At 42.0% G+C, this 20,828-nt stretch overlaps 1 long non-coding RNA gene across 1 annotated transcript in view; it reads left to right on the top strand.

The window, feature by feature from the left end:
- Positions 1 to 1,009: 1,009 nt before the first annotated feature.
- Positions 1,010 to 20,828, top strand: part of LOC114219245 (uncharacterized) — a 98,865-nt gene continuing 79,046 nt past the window's right edge. The window contains exon 1 of the long non-coding RNA XR_003611351.2: positions 1,010 to 1,067. This is a non-coding gene — a long non-coding RNA (uncharacterized LOC114219245). The remainder of the gene's footprint in view (positions 1,068 to 20,828) is intronic.

The raw sequence follows: 20,828 nt of genomic DNA, 5'->3' as shown, positions 1-20,828 counted from the left end.
ACCTGGAAATAGTGTCAGATTCCACAGGTTAATGGCTCAGTCCCATAAGACTGCCCCCCCTTCTCACTTCAGATGCCAAGCTCAAATCCAGATGGTTGCCTGGGCTTCTGACCACCTTGCTGTAAATCAGAGGTTCCCACAACTGCCTCCTCAGGTTCCATTGATTTGCTAGAGTGGCTCACAGAACTCAAGAAACTAGTTTACTTACTAGATTACTGGTTTATTGCAAAGGATATTAAAGGATACAAATGAACAACTAGATGAAGAGATACATAGGAAGAGGTCCCAAACACAGGAGCTTCTGTCCTGTGGAGTTTGGTCCTTGGAGCATGGATGCATTCTGTTTCACCAACATGGAAGCTCTCTGAACACAGTTTTTGTGGAGGCTTCATGACTTAGACATGATTGATCAAGTCATCAGCCATTGACCATTGATTCAACCTCTAGTCCCTCTCCCCGCCCTGGAGGTAGAGGGGTAGGACTAGAAGTTCCAATCTTCTAATAATTAGGTTTGTTCCCTTGCCAACCAGCCTCATTAACATAACAGAGATATCTCTACAGCTCTTATTACTTAGGAAATTCCAAGTGTCCGGCCAGAAAGAGAACAAAGACCAAATATAGGCATACCTCATTTTATTGCATTTGGCTTTATTGTGATTCACAGATGTTGTAGTTTTTTTTTTTTACAAATTGAAGGCTTGAGGCAACCCTGCTTAAAGCACGTCTGTCAGGGCCATTTTTCCAACAGCATTTGCTCACTTCATGTCTCTGTGTCACAGTTGGGTCGTTTTCACAAAATTTTAAACTTTTTCATTATTATTGTATTTGTTGTGGTGATCTGTAATCAGTGATTAAAACTCTTTTACTGTAAAAGCTCAGATGATGGTAATTTTTAATTAAGTTATGTACATTGTTTTAGGCATAATGCTATCACACACTTAATAGACTATGGTATAGTGTCAAAATAACTTTTATATGCAGTAGAAACCAAAAAATTTATTTGACTTGTTTATTCTGATATTTGTTTTATTGCAGTGGTCTGGAACCCAACCTGAAATATCTCTACGGTAGGCCCATATATATTTCTTATTATAAAATCACAATATCACACATATCTAAATGGTATTTAAAAACTTAAGACTCAGGGCCATGTTATGACTTTTGTGGGCTCTAGGCAATTTTGCCTTTGTGAGCCTCTTCCTCCATTAAAAAAACATATAATTATATAAAATTATATAATTATTAATAATATAATAGTCAATATAATCACTAATTAACTAATATACTAATTAACATAACAACAACATACTAATTAACTAATTAACATAATAATCACATTATTGTATATTTATATATTATTGTTGTCGAAAACCGACCTCTGTGCTTCAGAGCCAAAACATAACACAAACACAGAGTTTGGGATTAAAAAAGAACAATAGCTTTATTGCTTTGCTGGGCAAAGGAGGCTGCAGTGGGTTATGGCCTTCAAAAAACTGCAAGCCTGGGGCGTCTGGGTGACTCAGTCGCTAAGCTCTGCCTTCGGCTCAGGTCATGATCCCAGGGTCCTGGGATCGAGCCCCGCATCGGGCTCCCTGCTCAGCGGGAAGCCTGCTTCTCCCTCTCCCACTCCGCCTGCTTGTGTTCCCTCTCTCGCTCTGTCTCTCTCTCTGTCAAATAAATAAATAAAATCTTAAAAAAAAAAAAAAACCCAAAAACAAAAACAAAACTGCAAGCCTGCCTGGAGGAAGGGGTTGGGGGGTTTTATAGGGAAGTCCAGGTTCTAGCTGGTTTGACAGGAATTGTGTACTTGCTGCCAGCCTCCATTGTCTTGTCTTGAGGGTGGTACCGGGTTCCTGAAACAAAAAGTTAAGAAGGGAGGAAAAAGGTTACTTTAAAATCAAACTTCACTGGAGCATTAGTACAGCTATTTTGATTTTTGTTCAACCTTATGCTTTTAAGAGGTTTCATTATGATTATATGTTGTGTATTATAAATATATAGTAGCAGCATATATTAAGATGACTAATATCTAGGCTGAATATATTATCGTATTTACTTTTTCTTCTAATTTTAAAATAAATTAAAATATTTTCATGGGCCCTGGAAAGTATCGCATAATTGTTAAATTAACCACATTAGACCCAAGACGGAGTCATCTTGTTAAACCCTATATCAGCAAACCAAAACGTTACTGAATTTCTATGTGGGCTATCCCAGGGAGGCCCAGGTCAACCCATCAGCAAATGCCTGCTCAGCACAAGTTACCTGACTTGGCTCCAAATAAGGAAAGTAATCAGCAAATGCCACTATAACTTCCGTGTTCCAGCTCACTTTGGTCTATAAAAATCTCTTGCCTTGTACAGCTTTTTGGAGATCCTTTCTAGCTGTTGGATTGATGCTGCCTGATTCATGAATGACGGCAAAAAAGTCTGCTAGAACAATAAATTGTCTGTGGAAAATTTTCTTTTAACACAGCCAATTTTGCATATCCTCTCCAGATCAGTCACACATGATGGCCCACTTCTGGTTAGCCTGCCTCCAGCTTCCCCACCAATGACCCCCATCAGGGCATACCTGAAGCCTTCCTTTCTTTTCATTGTAAAGATTTCTTGCTCCCCTGCCTGCCTGTGACTCACTTGCTGACTCCTTGAGTGACTCCCTTGCTCTATACTGAGTTCAAGCTTTGGTTCATTTCCACAAGGACAAGACCATTACAGGGGAGGAGGTCAACAAACTGGAGGTCAGGGTAGTAGAAGGATCAAATATGTGGAGGTTAAAATCATCTAGCATTATGACAGGAGGAGGGTTGGAGGGATAGACATTGATGGACGTTGGTCATGTGAGAGACGACCCCAAATAGAAGAAATAGTGGGAGTCACCCAGGGTTCACAGATGATGGCAACAGTGAAGTATGGTGGGTGATAAAGTCCGATGACCTGGGAGTCAGAGCTATGACTCTTACAGAGGTTAAGAGGAGATAATGGCAAGGGAGCAACAACGAGGAGTTGGAAGGACCCCTCTCCATCAGCTCCAGTGAAAGGAGGGATGTTGGAGCTCCTGCAATGGGAGCAGTGCCCTCAGGGAAGAGCCAGGTTTCAGTTAGAAGGTGAAGGTAACCCAGGCTTGAGTGTTTAGGGAACCTTGCTTATTATGACCATGAATTCCAGATAGTTGACTGTTTTAGAAGTTGGAGAGGGTTATGAGATGGGGTCAGAACATACAGAACATTTTGGAGATCTTGGGGATGAGGGATGAACTGGGGGATGTGAGCTTCCTGCAGTGACTAATAAAAATGGAGACAAAGATCTACAGATGGATGGTGAAGTTGTGGGTGTTGAGAGGGAAGGGATGGTTGGGGATCTTGTCAAGGAGGATTCTGAGCTCTGGTGCTTCTTTCAGACCTCATTGGGGTATGGGAGGCCTGTGGAAGATCAGTTGTCCAGTGAGCGTGTGGAGCTTTGTTTAGACCCCAAGGATGGAGGTGTAGAGGGTGTGAAAGGGAGTCTTACAAGTGGGAACGGTTTCCCATGTCGGCATAAAAATGTCTCTGTAAAGACTGCCTCAGCTGCTTCAAAAGTCCTGCCAAGCCCTCAACATGAGCTGGATACACAGGCACTGAAATATTTGTTGAATGAATGAATGAATGAATGAATGAATGAATGGATTTCCTTTAGTAACTGGAATATTTAACATCCACACCCTAAAGCATCTGCATTAGAATCACTTTCTGGGTAGATACCTACCAGACTTCTATACAATTAAAAGAAAAACAAAACAGGATAGGGTCTGCCTGCCCTAAGACCAAATTCCAGCCCCAGAATGGAGAAAATTCATATACTTTCTAAAATTACGGTTTTCTAGATCTAATCATTTAAAGATACAGATCGCATAGGCAAAGAATGGGTAATTACAGAATATGGGAAAGGAAAAAAGGAGCTAAACTTTATTGGTGATGTTGGGGGTGGTCAAAGAAAGAATATGATGAGTTTTGAACGTCAATTTGAAGAAGGGCAAGTATAATAGGTATTTCTTCTAAGTCATAAGAGCCTGGGGTGAAGTCAGGATTACTGGCCCCCAAATACTAAAAATAAAAGAAAATTAGTTATTTCACTTTTCTTCATTAGCCACCTTGCAGGATCACCCAGCATTTCCTAGGTCTCTCCTTGCACTAGCCATCAGGAGCCATTTCCTTGGACATGGGTGACGACCCCGGGAGAATGCCTCTTGGCTTCTGGTTCTAGGCTTGCTCCAGGTGCCTTCTCTGCAGCAGCTTCTAGAAGAATTCATATTCTGCTTCCCAGTTATAGACCCCTAAAGACCACACTCATAAAGTAACAGATTAAAGAGACCTTAAGGTATTTTTAGTCTAATTTGCTACCTGATTGCAGGGACTCTTCAGAAAATGGCATTCAACTTCAAAGTGACACAGCATTTACCACCCCAGAGGCAGCCCATTCCATTTTGGTCCTTTTCAATAAATAGAATGTTCAGGCTCATTGAACTGAAATCCCCATAGCTTCTTTAGCAGTATTCCTGCCAAGATTTTGTAATCAGTTTAATAAGATCAGTGGCCATAGGATTATATGCCATAGGTTGTCTTTCTGGTAGCCAGAATTCAGTCTCTGTAATGGAAACAGCGGATTCAACCCTGGTGCAGTCTTATTAATCAATTTCCTTTTCTGTATGCATTATTTATCAATGTTCTTCTAATGTCATCCTCTGATTACATTATTGATTAATTCTTTATTTTATGCAATCTAACAAGCATTAAATTAATTAAAGAATGCCTACTGTGTGTCAGGCACAGAGGTTATAGCCACATTGGTAAGTGAGTCAGATAAGATTCCACTCTCCAAGACTTTATTTGCTATAGGGATATAGAGCCAAGGAAACAGGCTTTAATTCAAAAGTGAGCTAAGTGCTATGTTATGGGAGTTATTAGAATATGTTGGGAGTTCACACTGGGCCACCTAATCTACTTTGAATTATAATGCCAGAAATCAAGTGGTTGGTTTTTTAAAGTACATGCTAGCCCTGAATGTAAACTCCACTCACCTTGGATAAATTTGTGTATGTCCCATGTTTCATCAAGCATTCATATGCAGACCATTCCCAGTGGTGAAGCCTATGGATAGGACAAACCCAGGGTTAAGCAGTCATGGGTGGGAAAAGTGGCTGGCAGGGGTGGAAGAGCGGGGAGGTGGGTCTTGGCCCTGGGTGCCTTTAATGGCTCTCAAATTCCAGACTCCCCAGTCTTTCCCTAGTGGGCAAGGTTACTTCTCAGAATGACACAAGTTCCTGGGCCTCTGATGATACAACGGGAGCACATTTTGTCCGTTGATTATTCAATGGAGCAAGGTCAGAAGCATTAAGCAAAAATATTCAAAAAAAATATATAGATATACAGGGATTCATCAGGTTCCTAATTGTGTGGGTATGTGTATGCGCACACACGCAGGTCCAATATGCCTAGGTGAAGATGGAAACCGTTGGGAAGAAGACATTTTGTTAGGACACTGTTACGTACTTGAGGACAAAAGTGGTCACTAAATATTTTCCCCAGACGTCAAATCACGTAAGTTAAGAGCTTCATTTCACTGATAGCATTCCTAGCCTCAGACTATCTTCATAATTTTTACATTTTCTTCAACTTAATGAAATCTGCTCTGATTAGAAAACAAGATCTCCATAATTATGCTCCAAATTATGGCAGAGGGGAGCAGATGGGTCTAATACAGAAATCTGGTGGGGAGGAGTGTAGGCCGGACTTTAATCCCAGATCCTCTCCCTCTCCTCCTGTGATTTCCAGCAAGTTCCTGAACCATTCCACAAATATACGTGCAAAACGTCCCCATGCCATGGGACTGGTGTGAGCCAACCATTCATTCACTTGACAGATGTTTATGAGCACCTGCTCCTGAGGTTCCAAATCCTCAGGACTGGGATACAGCTGTGAAAAATACGTGCAAAGAGCCCTGCTCTTGTGGAATGCATGTGGCACAGGGGATGATGGTAGACAATGAGTATAATTCACAAATGAATTATATAGAAGATGATAAGTTTTAGAAAAAATGAAAATATGGTAGAGCAAGGTGGGCTTGGGAGGGCAGGATGGGGCTGCACAGGTCCCATGGTTAAATGGAGTGGTGCAGTTGGGCCTTGCTGAGGAGGTGAGGTATAAGCTGAGACCTGGAGATGGTAGAGGAATTACCTAACTGGATGGCCAGGAGAAGACCCTCACAGGCAGAAGGGACAGCCAGTGCAAAGGCCCCAAGGTAGGAAGTTTCCTGGCATGTTTGAGGGTAAAGGAGGCCAGTTTGTCTAAAACAGAGTAAAAAAAAAAAAAGGGCGGGTGTGTTGGGGAATAGGGAGAAGTGGAGGTCTGGGATGTCACAGGATCACATAACACCTTGTAGGTTGTTATAAGGATCTAGGGTTTTATTCTGAGCAAAATGGAGATTTTGAACATTTGTTTTGAGCATACAAGGGTTTCCTGGACACTCTGTTGAAAGTAAATGTCTAGGAAGCCAGGGAAACTGGCTAGGAGGCAGTGATGGAGGTGAGAGATGATTATGACCCAGGGGTAATGGAAAGTGGTAAGAAGTGATGGGATTGAAGATAAATTCTGGAGGAGGGCCAGCATGATTTCTACTGGATTGGATATGTATGGATCATGAGCATGTTTGTGGAGGCGAATCAGGATCTCAGTTTGGATATGTTTAATCTGAGATGTCTATTAGCCGCCAACATAGACATGTCAAGAGGCAGTTGGGTATGACTCTGGAGTTTGAGAAGGGGTTCTGGCATAGAGATATAGATTTGGGAGTGTTTAGAAAGACTCAGTCCCTCTCCTGTTTCTTCCTTACTCTCCAGCACTGCTACACTTAGCATACTTCTGACACTAGAGGTAGGTGGGTTCTCTCACAACAAGCAATTCTCCACAACTCCAGCTGGGTGTCCTACAACTGAACCCAATTCTGCTACCATGTACCTGGACATAGCCTCAGATCCCACAAGTTAAGTGTTCAGTCCTATAAGACTGCCCCTGCCCCCATGCAATTCAGATGCTAATCATAAGCCTGGGTTGTCACCTGTGCTTCTGGTTGATCAGCTATAAATTGGAGGTTCTCATGATCCCCTCTTCAGGTTCCATTAATTTGCTAGAGTGGCTCACAGAACTCGGGAAAACAGTTTACTTACTGTTTATTATAAAAGGATATGATAAAGGACACAGATAAACAAACATCCAGATGGAAGAGATGGGTAGGACAAGGTATGTGGGAAGGGGCAAGGAGCTTCCATGCCCTCTGCAGGCACGTCTCTCTCCCTGCACCTCCATGTGTTTGCCCACCTGGAAGCTCTCCAAACCCCATACTTCTAGGATTTGTATGGAGGCTTCATCATGTAGGTGTGATCCATCATTACCTCTGTCTCCAGCCCCTGTCCCTTCTCTGGAGAGTGGGGTGTGGGATTGAACATTCCAAGCTTCTAATCATGGCTTGGTCTTTCTGGTGACCAGAGCCCATCCAGGAGCCCACCCAGAGTTGCCTCATTAGAACAAAAGACACTGCTATCACCGGGGAAATTCCAAAGGATTTAGGAACTCTGTGTCAGGAACTGGGGTCAAAGACCAAGTTTTAGAACAAAAAAATGTTCTTAGCACTGTAGTCACTTAGGCAATTACAAGAGTTTTAGGAGTTTCATGTCAGGAACTGGGGGCAGAGACCAATATATATATATTTTTTTTCTGTTATCTTACAGGGAGCCATCAGAGACCCACTAAAGTATGTGCCATGTTAATTCAGTGGGAGATGGTAATTTGTATTTTGCTGTCATTGTATTTCCCCTCCACACCCCCAATCCTGTGACAAAAGGGGAAGCCAGGCTTTTGTTTCCTTTTGTCTCCAGGGAAGTTTGTTTGGCAATAGAAATGTCTGTTGCAGGAAGGCAACCCCTTGTTGTTGCTTTTGTTTTCAAAAGCTTAGAGTTTCTGGAAGGGGCCTCCCAAAGAGATGTGTGTAGCAGGCAACTTTTTGGGAGTGGCTTGGCTGGGTGGTTCTGGTTCTCAGGGTCTTTTACGAGGTTGCAGTCAAGATGTCAGATGGGGCTGCACTCATCTGAAGGCTTGTCTGGAGCTGGAGGAGCTGATTCTAAGATGGTCCGTTCACAAAGACAGCAGGTTTGTGATTGCTGTAGTAGGACCCTCTTGTAGGGCTGCCTAAGTGTCCTACAACATGGTAACTGACTTCCTCCAGAGTAAGGAAACTTTAACTCCTTTTATAGTCTCAAAAGTCCCACACCAAAACTTCTGCCACATTCTACTCATTAGAAGCAAGCCACTAAGTCCAGTACACACTGAATGGGAGGGGAATGGGTCTTTACTTTTTGAAAAGAGAAGCATCAAAAAATACGTAGTCATATTTTAAGATCACCACACATGGTGCTAGAGATCTTATAACCATACCTGAAGACTTTCCTACCAGTAAATAAGCCAAAACTTCCCTTTATTTTTAAAGCCAAGTTGAGTTGAGATTTTTTTTTTATTACTTATAGTCAAAAGTACTGTAATTAATGCAGAGGGTATAAATTGAAGTAGCTGATCTGGGAGAGAATAGCAGTTCCCAAAGCTGAGGGGGGAGATAGTTTCTTGGGAGGTGATAGGCTCTCCAAAAGGTAAGGGAAATGGCAGCTCCCAGGGAGACTGGATCTTCCACACTGGAACTCCCAGTCGGTCCAAAAGTCCATGGGCCTTGCATAAACATCCTGGCACTGCATTACCCAGGTCTTTTATTTTCTGTATTCTGATACTTTGACATCTGGGGCTCTGCTCACTCTGGAGGGACTGTTCCTCCCATGGTTAGCCAATTCCTAGAGACAGTAGATAGCTCACCTTTGAGAGTATTTTTCAAATGCAAACTAACCAATCCAGAGCCCACACACCAACTACATCCTTTATCTGACTCTCATCCTCTGAACCACTATCCACCTGCACCAATCACCCTAGGGCCAGGTCCCAGACAACCAGGGACAATCTCTATGCTCTAGACCCCACAGAAATAATTCAAATTAGCCAATCCCAAACCTGTTTACCATGCCTTGTCTGTTCCTTTCTGAAGAAAACAGAATAAAGACTCTTGCACATAGCTCTGCCCCTATCCCTGTGCCTTCTAACCAACCCTGGTGCTTCTCTGTGTGGCCCCTGCCTGGCATGGCAGGACCTCCCTTTTTGGGAACTGTGAGTTACAAACTATCTATTCAATGGTAATCATCTCTTGATCTGTTGGCCTTACTAAACCTCAAATTTTCTACTAATACACTATATTTTAAATCAGGCACACAATACATAAAACTTTCTACCTTCAAAAGACCATGTGGGTATAGATAAGTGGTATAACAGCTATGACAAGTAGTGTTCCTTCCTGAATATTCGGGAATATGTAAGACTCTAGGGGAAAATGGGGAACAGGAACTGGCCAGTCAGAGGCTGGGTAGAGTCAGATTTAATATAATTTTAAGAAAATGCCAAGAAAATAGATAATGTAATGCTTCTTAACCTGAGCATGATGATTACAAATTAAGACCTCCTATATTTAAGTTTTGGTTTTTGAAGAATCTGTGATAGTTCTCATAAGCAGTTATTACTATTCATATGTTGATTTTAATTTTCAAAGTAACTTATAAAGATTTATTTTTAAAAATTTCTAGCCCCTACCATCTCCCTCTTTTGACCTCACGACACATTTAAACATCGGGATGTGTGAAAGCATTTGGTGACAATTTTTGTTACACAGATGGTGCATGCCTCACCTCGTCTACGAAAGTTGCTGAGTATGTTTACTTGAAAAAAAAAGTACAATTATTTTTATAAATTTAATCATGGAGTTACTTCATGGTCATTTCAATTTGGACTTTCTGGCAAATTATGGAATTTCTCTCGAATTCAAATCTCAGCCATTTCCAGTAGGTAAAAAGCTTTCATTTTTAAAATTTGTATCTTTTTATTTCTTCCTGGATAGAAAGGTGATCCTCCTTCTGAGAAGCTTCTATCAACAGCCTTTGCCTAAGACTGACATTCCTGTAATGTTTTCTCCTTTGTAGTCATTCTTTTTTTTTTTTTGTAATACCTGTCCCAACCCTTTTTCTGTGTCCCTATCTCAAATCTGTCCCATCATTGTCCTCAATATATGACTATACGTCCTTCATCACTGACGAGATGGAAGCTGTAAAGGGAAAACTCAGTTTAGGGAAAAACCCAGTTCTTCCCTACTAGGTGTTTCTTCCCTGTGTGTCTCATTTACTTTCACAGAGAACACTTCACTTTTTCTTTAAAAGATTTTATTATTTGAGAGAGAGAAAGCATGAGCAAGGTGAAGGGAAAAGGAGAAGCAGACTCCCCACTGAGCGAGGAGCCTAACGTGGGGCTTGATTCCAGGACTCCAGGATCATGACCTGAGCCAAAGGCAGATGCTTAATGACTGAGTCACCCAGACGCCCCGGGAACACTTCACTTCTGACACTTCTGATCACCAGATGTGTGGAGGTTTATCCCTATACCTAGTAATTCTACAGACACCAGTGGGGTGTTCTGCGATTTAACTCAATTCTAAAAGTATCTGCCCAGGTTAAGGACTCAGCCCCACAAGACTGTTCCACCCCACTTCAGGTGCCTATCACAACTAATAGATCCCTAGGTTACTCACAACTTCTGTCTGACTTGGCTACAAATTAAAGGTTCCCAGACCCCCTTCTCAGGTTCAGTTAATTTGCTAGAGTGGCTCACAAAACTCAAAGAAATATTTTCTTACATTTACCAGTTTATTAAAGGATATGATATGATAAAGTCTATAGATGAACATCCCCATGAAGAAATACATAGGGTGAGGTCTGGTAGGGTTCTGAGCACAGAAGCTTCTGTCCCTGTGGAGTTGGGGTGTGTCACCCTCCTGGTATGGATATGTTTGCCAGCCTGGAAGCTCCCTGAACCTCATTCTATTGGAATTTTATGGAGGCTTCTTCACATAGACATGATCAATTGTTAACTCCAGGGGCGCCTGGGTGACTCAGTCGTTAAGCGTCCGCCTTTGGCTCAGGTCATGATCCCAGGGTCCTGGAATCAAGCCCCTCATCGGGCTCCCTCCTTAGCGGGGAAGCCTGCTTCTCCCTCTCCCAATCCCCCTGCTTGCGTTCCCTCTCTCACTGTGTCTCTCTCTGTCAAATTAAAAAAAAAAAAAGATTTAAAAAAATTATTAACTCCATTTTAGTCCCTCTCCCCTCTCTAGAGAACGGGAGGGGTGGGGCTGAAAACTCCAAGCTTCTAATCATGGCTTGGTCTTTCTGGTGACCAGCCCCCATCCAGAAGACATCCAGAAGCCCACCCAGAGCTGCTTTGATAGAACAAAAGATGCTTCTAGTGCTCTTATCACTTAGGAAATCACAGGGATTTCAGGAACCATGTGAAAGTAACTGGAGGCAGAGACCAATATATATTTTCTATTACCTCATAGAAGCTGACTGATATGAAGCAGTTTCCTCATTCATCCTCAGATTCTAAATTCTCTGTATTTCTGTGTTAAATTCTCTCATTTTCCTTCAAATGTCAGAGGAAGGGGCTGTGGGAAAGTATTCTTCTCTTAAGCTAGATTAATACTTTTGGCTTCTTGAAGAAAAAGGGCCCCTGTATTTATCACCTCCCATGTATCCATCCATCTAGCCAGTCATCCACCCAACAACTAATTATTGAGCATCTGCTATTTGGGGGAATCAGAGATGCTTAAGACACTGTCCTCGTCTTTAAGGACTCTAAGAGAAGACTAACCAATTAGAAATCCAACAATTACAAAAGTGTGTACAAAAATACCTAGATGGCACAGAGGCGATGATGACTTACTGTGGCGTAGGGTGGTGGTTTAGTTTTTTATTACTGTGTAACAAGCCTCACCAAAATTTTGTGCTTAAAACAGTGTATGACTTCTCATGATTCTATAATCTCAGCTTGGCTTGGCTGCGACACTGTCCTACTTTATGTGTTGTCTGCTGGAGCAGAAAGTCCATGATGAATCCTTTACTTGCATGTCTATTTATTTATCTGAAAGGACTGGAACAGCTGGCTGCAGGCCACGCATCTCTCACCTTCCAAGTGGCATCTCCACCTGGCTTGTTTGAACTTACTCATAGCAGGGTAGTTGGCCTTCTTTTGGCAGATAGCTTCTAGGAGGGGTCATAGAAGCTGCTGGTTCTCTCCAGGTTTGGGCTTGGAAGTCCTAGAATGTCACTTTCACTATATTGTATTGTCAAAACAGGTCACAAGTCCAGACCAGATTCAAGAGGAGGAGACATAGATTTCACTTCTTGAAGAGTGGAACCATGCATGTACATGGTGGGAAGACATCTGTGGTAGCCATCTTTGGAAATTACAAAGGAGAAAGGGTCAGGGAAAGCATCATAAAAAAGTGATTAAATTGGCCAAGGAAAAATTGCATAAACTCCTTATTCTTTTGGCTTCTGTGAATAAGGACTTCTTTTTTTTTATTTTTTATTGTTATGTAAATCACCATACATTACATCATTAGTTTTTGATGTAGTGTTCCATGATTCATTGTTTGTGCATAACACCCAGTGCTCCACGCAGAATGTGCCCTCCTTAATACCCATCACCAGGCTAACCCATCCCCCCACCCCCCTCCCCTCTAGAACCCTCAGCTTGTTTTTCAGAGTCCATCGTCTCTCATGCTTTTTCTCCCCCTCCGACTTACTCCCCTTCATTCTTCCCTTCCTGCTATCTTCTTCTTTTTTTTTCTTAACATATATTGCATTATTTGTTTCAGAAATACAGATCTGTGATTCAACAGTCTTGCACAATTTACAGCGCTCACCATAGCACATACCCTCCCCAATGTCTATCACCCAGCCACCCCATCCCTCCCACCCCCCACCACTCCAGCAACCCTCAGTTTGTTTCCTGAGATTAAGAATTCCTCATATCAGTGAGGTCATATGATACATGTCTTTCTCTGATTGACTTATTTCACTCAGCATAACACCCTCCAGTTCCATCCACGTCGTTGCAAATGGCAAGATCTCATTCCTTTGGATGGCTGCATAATATTCCATTGTGTATATATACTACCTCTTCTTTATCCATTCATCTGTCGATGGACATCTTGGCTCTTTCCACAGTTTGGCTATTGTGGACATTGCTGCTATAGACATTGGGGTGCACGTATCCCTTCGGATCCCTACATTTGTATCTTTGGGGTAAATACCCAGTAGTGCAATTGCTGGATCATGTGGTAGCTCTATTTTCAACTGTTTGAGGAACCTCCATACTGTTTTCCAGAGTAGTTGCACCAGCTTGCATTCCCACCAACAGTGTCGGAGGGTTCCCCTTTCTCCACATCCCCGCCAACATCTGTCGTTTCCTGACTTGTGAATTTTAGCCATTCTGACTGGTGAGAGGTGGTATCTCACTGAGGTTTTGATTTGGATTTCCCTGATGCCGAGCGATGTTGAGCACTTTTTCATGTGTCTGTTGGCCATTTGGATGTCTTCTTTGGAAAAATGTCTGTTCCTGTCTTCTGCCCATTTCTTGATTGGATTATTTGTTCTTTGGGTGTTGAGTTTGATAAGTTCTTTATAGATTTTGGATACTAGCCCTTTATCTGATATGTCATTTGCAAATATTTTCTCCCATTCTGTTGGTTGTCTTTTGGTTTTGGGGACTGTTTCTTTTGCTGTGCAAAAGCTTTTTATCTTGATGAAATCCCAATAGTTCATTTTTGCCCTGGCTTCCCTTGCCTTTGACGATGTTTCTAGGAAGAAGTTGCTGCGGCTGAGGTCGAAGAGGTTGCTACCTGTGTTCTCCTTTAGGATTTTGATGGACTCCTGTCTCACGTTTAGGTCTTTCAACCATTTGGAGTCTATTTTTGTGTGTGGTGTAAGGAAATGGTCCAATTTCATTCTTCTGCATGTGGCTGTCCAATTTTCCCAACACCATTTGTTGAAGAGACTGTCTTTTTTCCATTGGACATTCTTTCCTGCTTTGTCAAAGACGAGTTGACCATAGAGTTGAGGGTCCATTTCTGGGCTCTCTATTCTGTTCCATTGATCTATGTGTCTGTTTTTGTGCCAGTACCATACTGTCTTGATGACAGCTTTGTAATAGAGCTGGAAGTCCGGAATTGTGATGCCGCCAGCTTTGCTTTTCTTTTTCAACACTCTTCTGGCTATTCGGGGTCTCTTCTGGTTCCATAGAAATTTTAGGATCATTTGTTCCATTTCTTTGAAAAAAGTGGATGATATTTTGATGGGGATTGCATTGAATGTGTAGATTGCTTTAGGTAGCATTGACACCTTCACAATGTTTGTTCTTCCAATCCATGAGCATGGAACGTTTTTCCATTTCTTTGTGTCTTCCTCAATTTGTTTCATGAGTATTTTATAGTTTTCTGAGTACAGATCCTTTGCCTCTTTGGTTAAATTTATTCCTAGGTATCTTATGGTTTTGGGTGCAATTGTAAATGGGATTGACTCCTTGATTTGTCTCTCTTCTGTCTTGTTGTTGGTGTATAGGAATGCCACTGATTTCTGTGCATTGATTTTATATCCTGCTATTTTACTGAATTCCTGTATGAGTTCTAGCAGTTTTGGGGTGGAGTCTTTTGGGTTTTCCACATAAAGTATCATATCATCTGCAAATAGTGAGAGTTTGACTTCCTCTTTGCTGATTTGGATGCCTTTGATTTCTTTTTGTTGTCTGATTGCTGTGGCTAGGACTTCTAATACTATGTTGAATAGCAGTGGTGATAGTGGACATCCCTGCCGCGTTCCTGACCTCAGGGGAAAAGCTCTCAGCTTTTCCCCATTGAGAATGATATTTGCTGTAGGTTTTTCATAGATGGCTTTTATGATATTGAGGTATGTACCCTCTATCCCTATACTCTGAAGAGTTTTGATCAAGAAAGGATGCTGTACTTTGTCAAATGCTTTTTCTGCATCTATTGAGAGGATCATATGATTCTTGTTCTTTCTTTTGTTAATATATTGTATCACGTTGATTGATTTGCGGATATTGAACCAATCTTGCAGCCCAGGGATAAATCCCACTTGGTCGTGGTGAATAATCCTTTTAATGGACTGTTGGATCCTATTGGCTAGTGGTTTGGTGAGAAATTTGGCATCCATGTTCATCAAGGATATTGGTCTGTAATTCTCCTTTTTGATGGGGTCTTTGTCTGGTTTTGGGATCAAGGTAATGGTGGCTTCATAAAATGAGTTTGGAAGTTTTCCTTCCATTTCTATTTTTTGGAAGTTTCAGGAGAATAGGTATTAATTCTTCTTTAAATGTTTGGTAGAATTCCCCTGGGAAGCCATCTGGCCCTGGGCTTTGGTTTGTTGGGAGAGTTTTGATGACTGCTTCAATTTCCTTAGTGGTTATAGGTCTGTTCAGGTTTTCTCTTTCTTCCTGGCTCAATTTTGGTAGTTGATACATCTCTAGGAATGCACCCATTTCTTCCAGGTTATCTAATTTGCTGGCATAGAGTTGCTCATAATATGTTCTTATAATTGTTTGTATTTCTTTGGTGTTGGTTGTGATCTCTCCTCTTTCATTCATGATTTTGTTGATTTGGGTCATTTCTCTTCTCTTTTTGATAAGTGTGGCCAGGGGTTTATCAATCTTGTTAACTCCTTCAAAGAACCAGCTCCTAGTTTCGTTGATCTGTTCTACTGTTCTTTTGGTTTCTAGTTCATTGATTTCTGCTCTGATCTTTATGATTTCTCTTCTCCTGCTGGGTTTAGGCTTTATTTGCTGTTCTTCCTCCAGCTCCTGTAGGTGTAGGGTTAGGTTGTGTATTTGAGACCTTTCTTGTTTCTTGAGAAAGGCTTGTATTGCTGTATACTTTCCTCTCAGGACTGCCTTTGCTGTATCCCAAAGATTTTGGACAGTTGTGTTTTCATTTTCATTGGTTTCCATGAATTTTTTTTAATTCTTCTTTAATTTCCTGGTTGACTCATTCATTCTTTAGTAGGATGCTCTTTAGCCTCCATGTATTTGAGTTCTTTCTGACTTTCCTCTTGTGATTGAGTTCTAGTTTCAAAGCACTGTGGTCTGAAAATATGCAGGGAATAATCCCAATCTTTTGGTACCGGTTGAGACCTGATTTGTGACCTAGGATGTGATCTATTCTGGAGAATGTTCCATGGGCACTAGAGAAGAATGTGTATTCTGTTGCTTTGGGATGGAATGTTCTGAATGTCTGTGAAGTCCATTTGGTCCAGTGTTTCATTTAAAGTCTTTATTTCCTTGTTGATCTTTTGCTTAGATGATCTGTCCATTTCAGTCAGGGGGTGTTAAAGTCCCCCACTATTACCATATTGTTGTCAATGTGTTTCTTTTCTTTTGTTATTAATTGCCTTATATAATTGGCTGCTCCCATGTTAGGGGCATAGATATTTACAGTTGTTAGATCTTCTTGTTGGATAGACCCTTTAAGCAGGATATAGTGTCCTTCTTCATCTCTTATTACAGTCTTTGTTTTAAAATCTAATTTGTCTGATATAAGGATTGCCACCCCAGCTTTCTTTTGGTGTCCATTAGCATGGTAAATGGTTTTCCACCCCCTCACTTTCAATGTGGGGGTGTCTTTGAGTCTAAAATGGGTCTCTTGCAGACAGCATATGGATGGGTCTTGTTTTTTAATCCAATCTGATAGCCTGTGTCTTTTGATTGGGGCATTGAGCCCATTTACATTCAGGGTAACTATTGAAAGGTATGAATTTAGTGCCATTGTATTGCCTGTAAGGTGACTGTTACTGTATATTGTCTGTGTTCCTTTCTGATCTATGCTGCTTTAGGCTCTCTCTTTGCTTAGAGGACCCCTTTCAATATTTCTTGGAGGGCTGGTTTCGTGTTTGCAAATTCCTTTAGTTTTTGTTTGTCCTGGAAGCTTTTTATCTCTCCTTCTATTTTCAGTGACAGTCTAGCTGGATATAGTATTCTTGGCTGCATATTTTCCTCGTTTAGTGTTCTGAGGATATCATGCCAGTCCTTTCTGGCCTGCCAGGTCTCTGTGGATAGGTCTGTTGCCAGTCTAATGTTTCTACCATTGTAGGTTACATATCTCTTCTCCCGAGCTGCTTTCAGGATTTTCTCTTTGTCTCTGAGACTCGTAAGTTTTACTATTAGATGTCAGGGTGTTGACCTATTTTTGTTGATTTTGAAAGGGGTTCTCTGTGCCTCCTGGATTTTGATGCCTGTTTCCTTCCCCACATTAGGGAAGTTCTCTGCTATAATTTGCTCCAGTATACCTTCTGCCCCTCTCTCTCTTTCTTCTTCTTCTGGAATCCCAATTATTCTAATGTTGTTTCGTCTTTTCGTATCGCTTATCTCTCAAATTCTGCCCTTGTGATCCTGTAGTTGTTTCTCCCTCTTTTTCTCAGCCTCTTTATTTTCCATCATTTGGTCTTCTATATTGCTGATTCTTTCTTCTGCCTCATTTATCCTAGCAGTTAGTGCCCCCATTTTTTATTGCACCTCATTAATAGCCTTTTTGATTTCGACTTGGTTAGATTTTAGTTCTTTTATTTCTCCAGAAAGGGTTTCTCTAATAACTTCCACGCTTTTTTCAAGTGCAGCTAGTATCTTTAAAGTCATGATTCTGAACTCTAGGTCCGACATCGTACTAATGTCCATATTGAGTAGGTCCCTGGCAGAAGGTACTATGTCTTGTTCTTTTTGCTGAGGTGATTTTTTTTGTCTTGTCATTTTGTCCAGAGAAAAGATGAATGAGAGAACAAAATGCTAACAGGTTAACAACATCCCCAGCAAATATACTCTATACAAATCAGAAAAGACCTGAAACCAGGGGAAAAGAAAGGGAAAGAAAGAAAAAAGAAAGAGAAAAAAAAAAAAAGAAAAAGAAAGAGATAAAAACAAACAAAAACAGATCAAAACAAAAAAAACAGAATATGATCAAATATGATCAGGCTAGTGCATAGATCAGTGCCACACACTAGATTTTGGGCGTATTTTGGTCTGTTAGAAGAAAGTGCCTCCTAAAATTTTAAAGGAAGAAAGACTTATATATGTACAAAATAAGGATTGATACAATGAAGGGATGGAAGATGACTGTAAAGATGAAAATTATAAAAGATTTTATAAAAGGAATTGATAAGATAAGTTGTTTGAAAAAAGAAAGAAGATTAAAAAAAAAAGAAAAAAAAAGGGAGAGAATGTGATCAGGCAGGAGACTAGAACAAAGCCATACACTAGTGATTTAGGGTATATTTTTATCTGTTAGAAGAAACTGTATCTCAAAATTTTAAGGAGAGAACAACTTATATATATATGCCAAAAATGAGGGTAACTACTATGAAGGGATAAAATATGACTCTAAAAATGAAAAATAAAAAATGTTTTTTTTAAAAAAAGGGACTCATAAGATGTTGGTTAAAAAAGGGAAAAAGAAAAATTAAAAAAAAAACAGTTAAAAAAATTAACTTTGAAAAACTAATGAATCATGGTAAAAAAGCCACGAATTCTATGTGCAGTATTCTCCCAGCGCTGGAGTTCTCCGGTTCTCCTTGATCGGTAAACTTGGTCTTGGCTTGCTGGCTGTTCGTGCTGATCTTCTGGGGGAGGGGCCTGTTGCCGTGGTTCCCAAATGTCTTTGCTGGAGGCGGAATTGCCCCACCCTTTTCAGTCCGGGCTAAGCAAACTGCTCGGGTTTGCTCTCAGGGAGCTTTTGTTCCCTGCAAGCTCTCGGCACAGCTTTGGAGGACCAGGGTGTAAATGGTGGCCTCCCAATCTCCGCCTGGAGGAGCTGAGAACTTGGGGCCCCGCTCCTCAGTGCGCCCCCAGAGAAAAGCAGTCACTCCCGTGTCCCCGGTCTCCGGCCGCACTCTGTGTTCACCCGGCCTGTGACCGAGCATTTCTATCTCTGGCACACGACCCCGTGTGGAGTCTCCAAACCCAGCAGATCCCTGCGGTGTGCTCCCGCGCCGCTCCTCCCGGGGGAGGAAGGGGAGTCTCCCCGGCTCTGCCGCTTGTTGGGTCCCTGCTGGAGGAGCAGTGGCACGACTGGGCCGCGGATCACAGTTTATAGCAACCCCGAGCTGAGAGCCCGCGCCTCGGCTCCGTCTCTGCAGCTGGCTTCCCTGCTCCAATACCTGGGAGCTCTGGCGCACTCAGGCACCCCCGGTCTTTCTGTGACCCCGAGGGTCCTGAGACCACACTGTCCCACGAGGTTTCCACCTCCCGCTTAGCCACTGGAGCGACGTCCCTCAGCGGAGCCGGCTTCTAAAAGTTCCAATTTTGGGCTCCGCGGCTCTATCACTTGCCAGAAGCGGCCGACGGAGGCCCCTCCCCCGCTGTCTATCCTCCCAAATATCGCCTCGGATTCACGTCTCCGCATGTCCTACCTTCCAGTAAGTGGTCGCTTTTCTCTTCAGAGAATTGTTGCTATTCTTTTCTTCGATCTCCTGTTGAGTTCGTAGGTGTTCAGAATGGTTTGATCCCTATTCAGCTGAATTCCTGAGACCAGACGACATCCAGGTCTCCTACCCCTCTGCCATCTTGCTCCACCCCCTGGGCTTTAAGGGTTTCAATGCAGATCTCTACAAGGACACGGGGGGGGGGGGGGGTGACAGAAATAAGAGCTCTGTAGACACTTTGCACTCCTGGCCTCAGGTATAGGGTACGTGACCCTTTTGTGAGATAGATAAGGAAGGCTTAGTGATCATCTAAACATCCGTTTTTATTTCAGGAAGTGGAGCCCACTAGCCCCCCTCTCTTCCCACTCTCCCCCAGCTTAGGGATGAAAATGCTTCTGTCCCTTAGGAAGCTTCTCTCCAGCCAAAAGACTGCAGCTTGGCTAGCCACTGGAGATTTCCTGGGCAGTTTGCCTCTCTGGAGTCTTCCGGACTGGGAATCACTCAATTTCCTGGCTCTGCCATTCCCAACTTTTCCTCTGGGGGCACTGTCTTTGTGACTTGGCCCCAGTCCTTTGAGGTCTCAAGAACCCTGATTAAGTGAATGGTCAGTGGCCCCTGGGAAATTTAGATACTGGTGTCAGAAGGCATCACAGGACACCGAAGTTTGAAGAAGTTGGTCCCATCCAGCCAGGTCACCAAGAGACTACATATTTTCTCAAAATTTAAAGCATTCAATTTCTTCCTGCCTAAGAAAAATCTCACAAGGGAGTCTGAGTCATGAACAAAGACGGGAACTGCTGTGGATTTGTTTTCCTTTTTCTTTCTTTTCAGTGGAGAGATGATACAATTAGGTTGGAATAGAATAGGTGATTGTCTCACCAGGTGATTCTTAGGGGAAAGCAGAGATGATGTAGCTTGAAAATAGTCTAGTATCAGCCACAGCTGTGGAGTGGGAGGGACAGTCAGCATTCTCAGCGGGCAATGAAAATCAGTTATTCATTACCACCAACACTTGACAGTACAGTGAACACACGGCATTATATTTATGCTACATAAAATAATGTGATACAATTTTTACGATCCAATTTAATGCAGTAGAGAGTATCGGTTTAATAAAGACAAGGACAATAGAATTAAAATTATCTATAGATCTACATAACAAAGGCTAGTAAAAAGCGAGAGCTGTGCTAATTTGACAGGAAATAGATAGCACTGTCATAAAATCTGTAAAATGGAGGAAAAGTGCTTCACTTTGAATTTGTGTGAGTTAAGTTGACAGGTGCTGACCTGGAAGAGGAAAAAAGCAAAAACCACACAGCCATCTCTTCTGAATTCCCAGGCTGAGCACAAGCTCCTTTCATTTATTCCTTCCTCTGACAGCAAAACAGACTATCTGCTGT

Source organism: Eumetopias jubatus, unplaced genomic scaffold, assembly GCF_037043125.1.
Source record: "Eumetopias jubatus isolate StellerSeaLion01/CBP00866 unplaced genomic scaffold, mEumJub1_p1.0 scaffold_13, whole genome shotgun sequence".
Taxonomy (NCBI): domain Eukaryota; kingdom Metazoa; phylum Chordata; class Mammalia; order Carnivora; family Otariidae; genus Eumetopias; species Eumetopias jubatus.
This window is presented reverse-complemented; position numbering and strand designations above follow the sequence as displayed.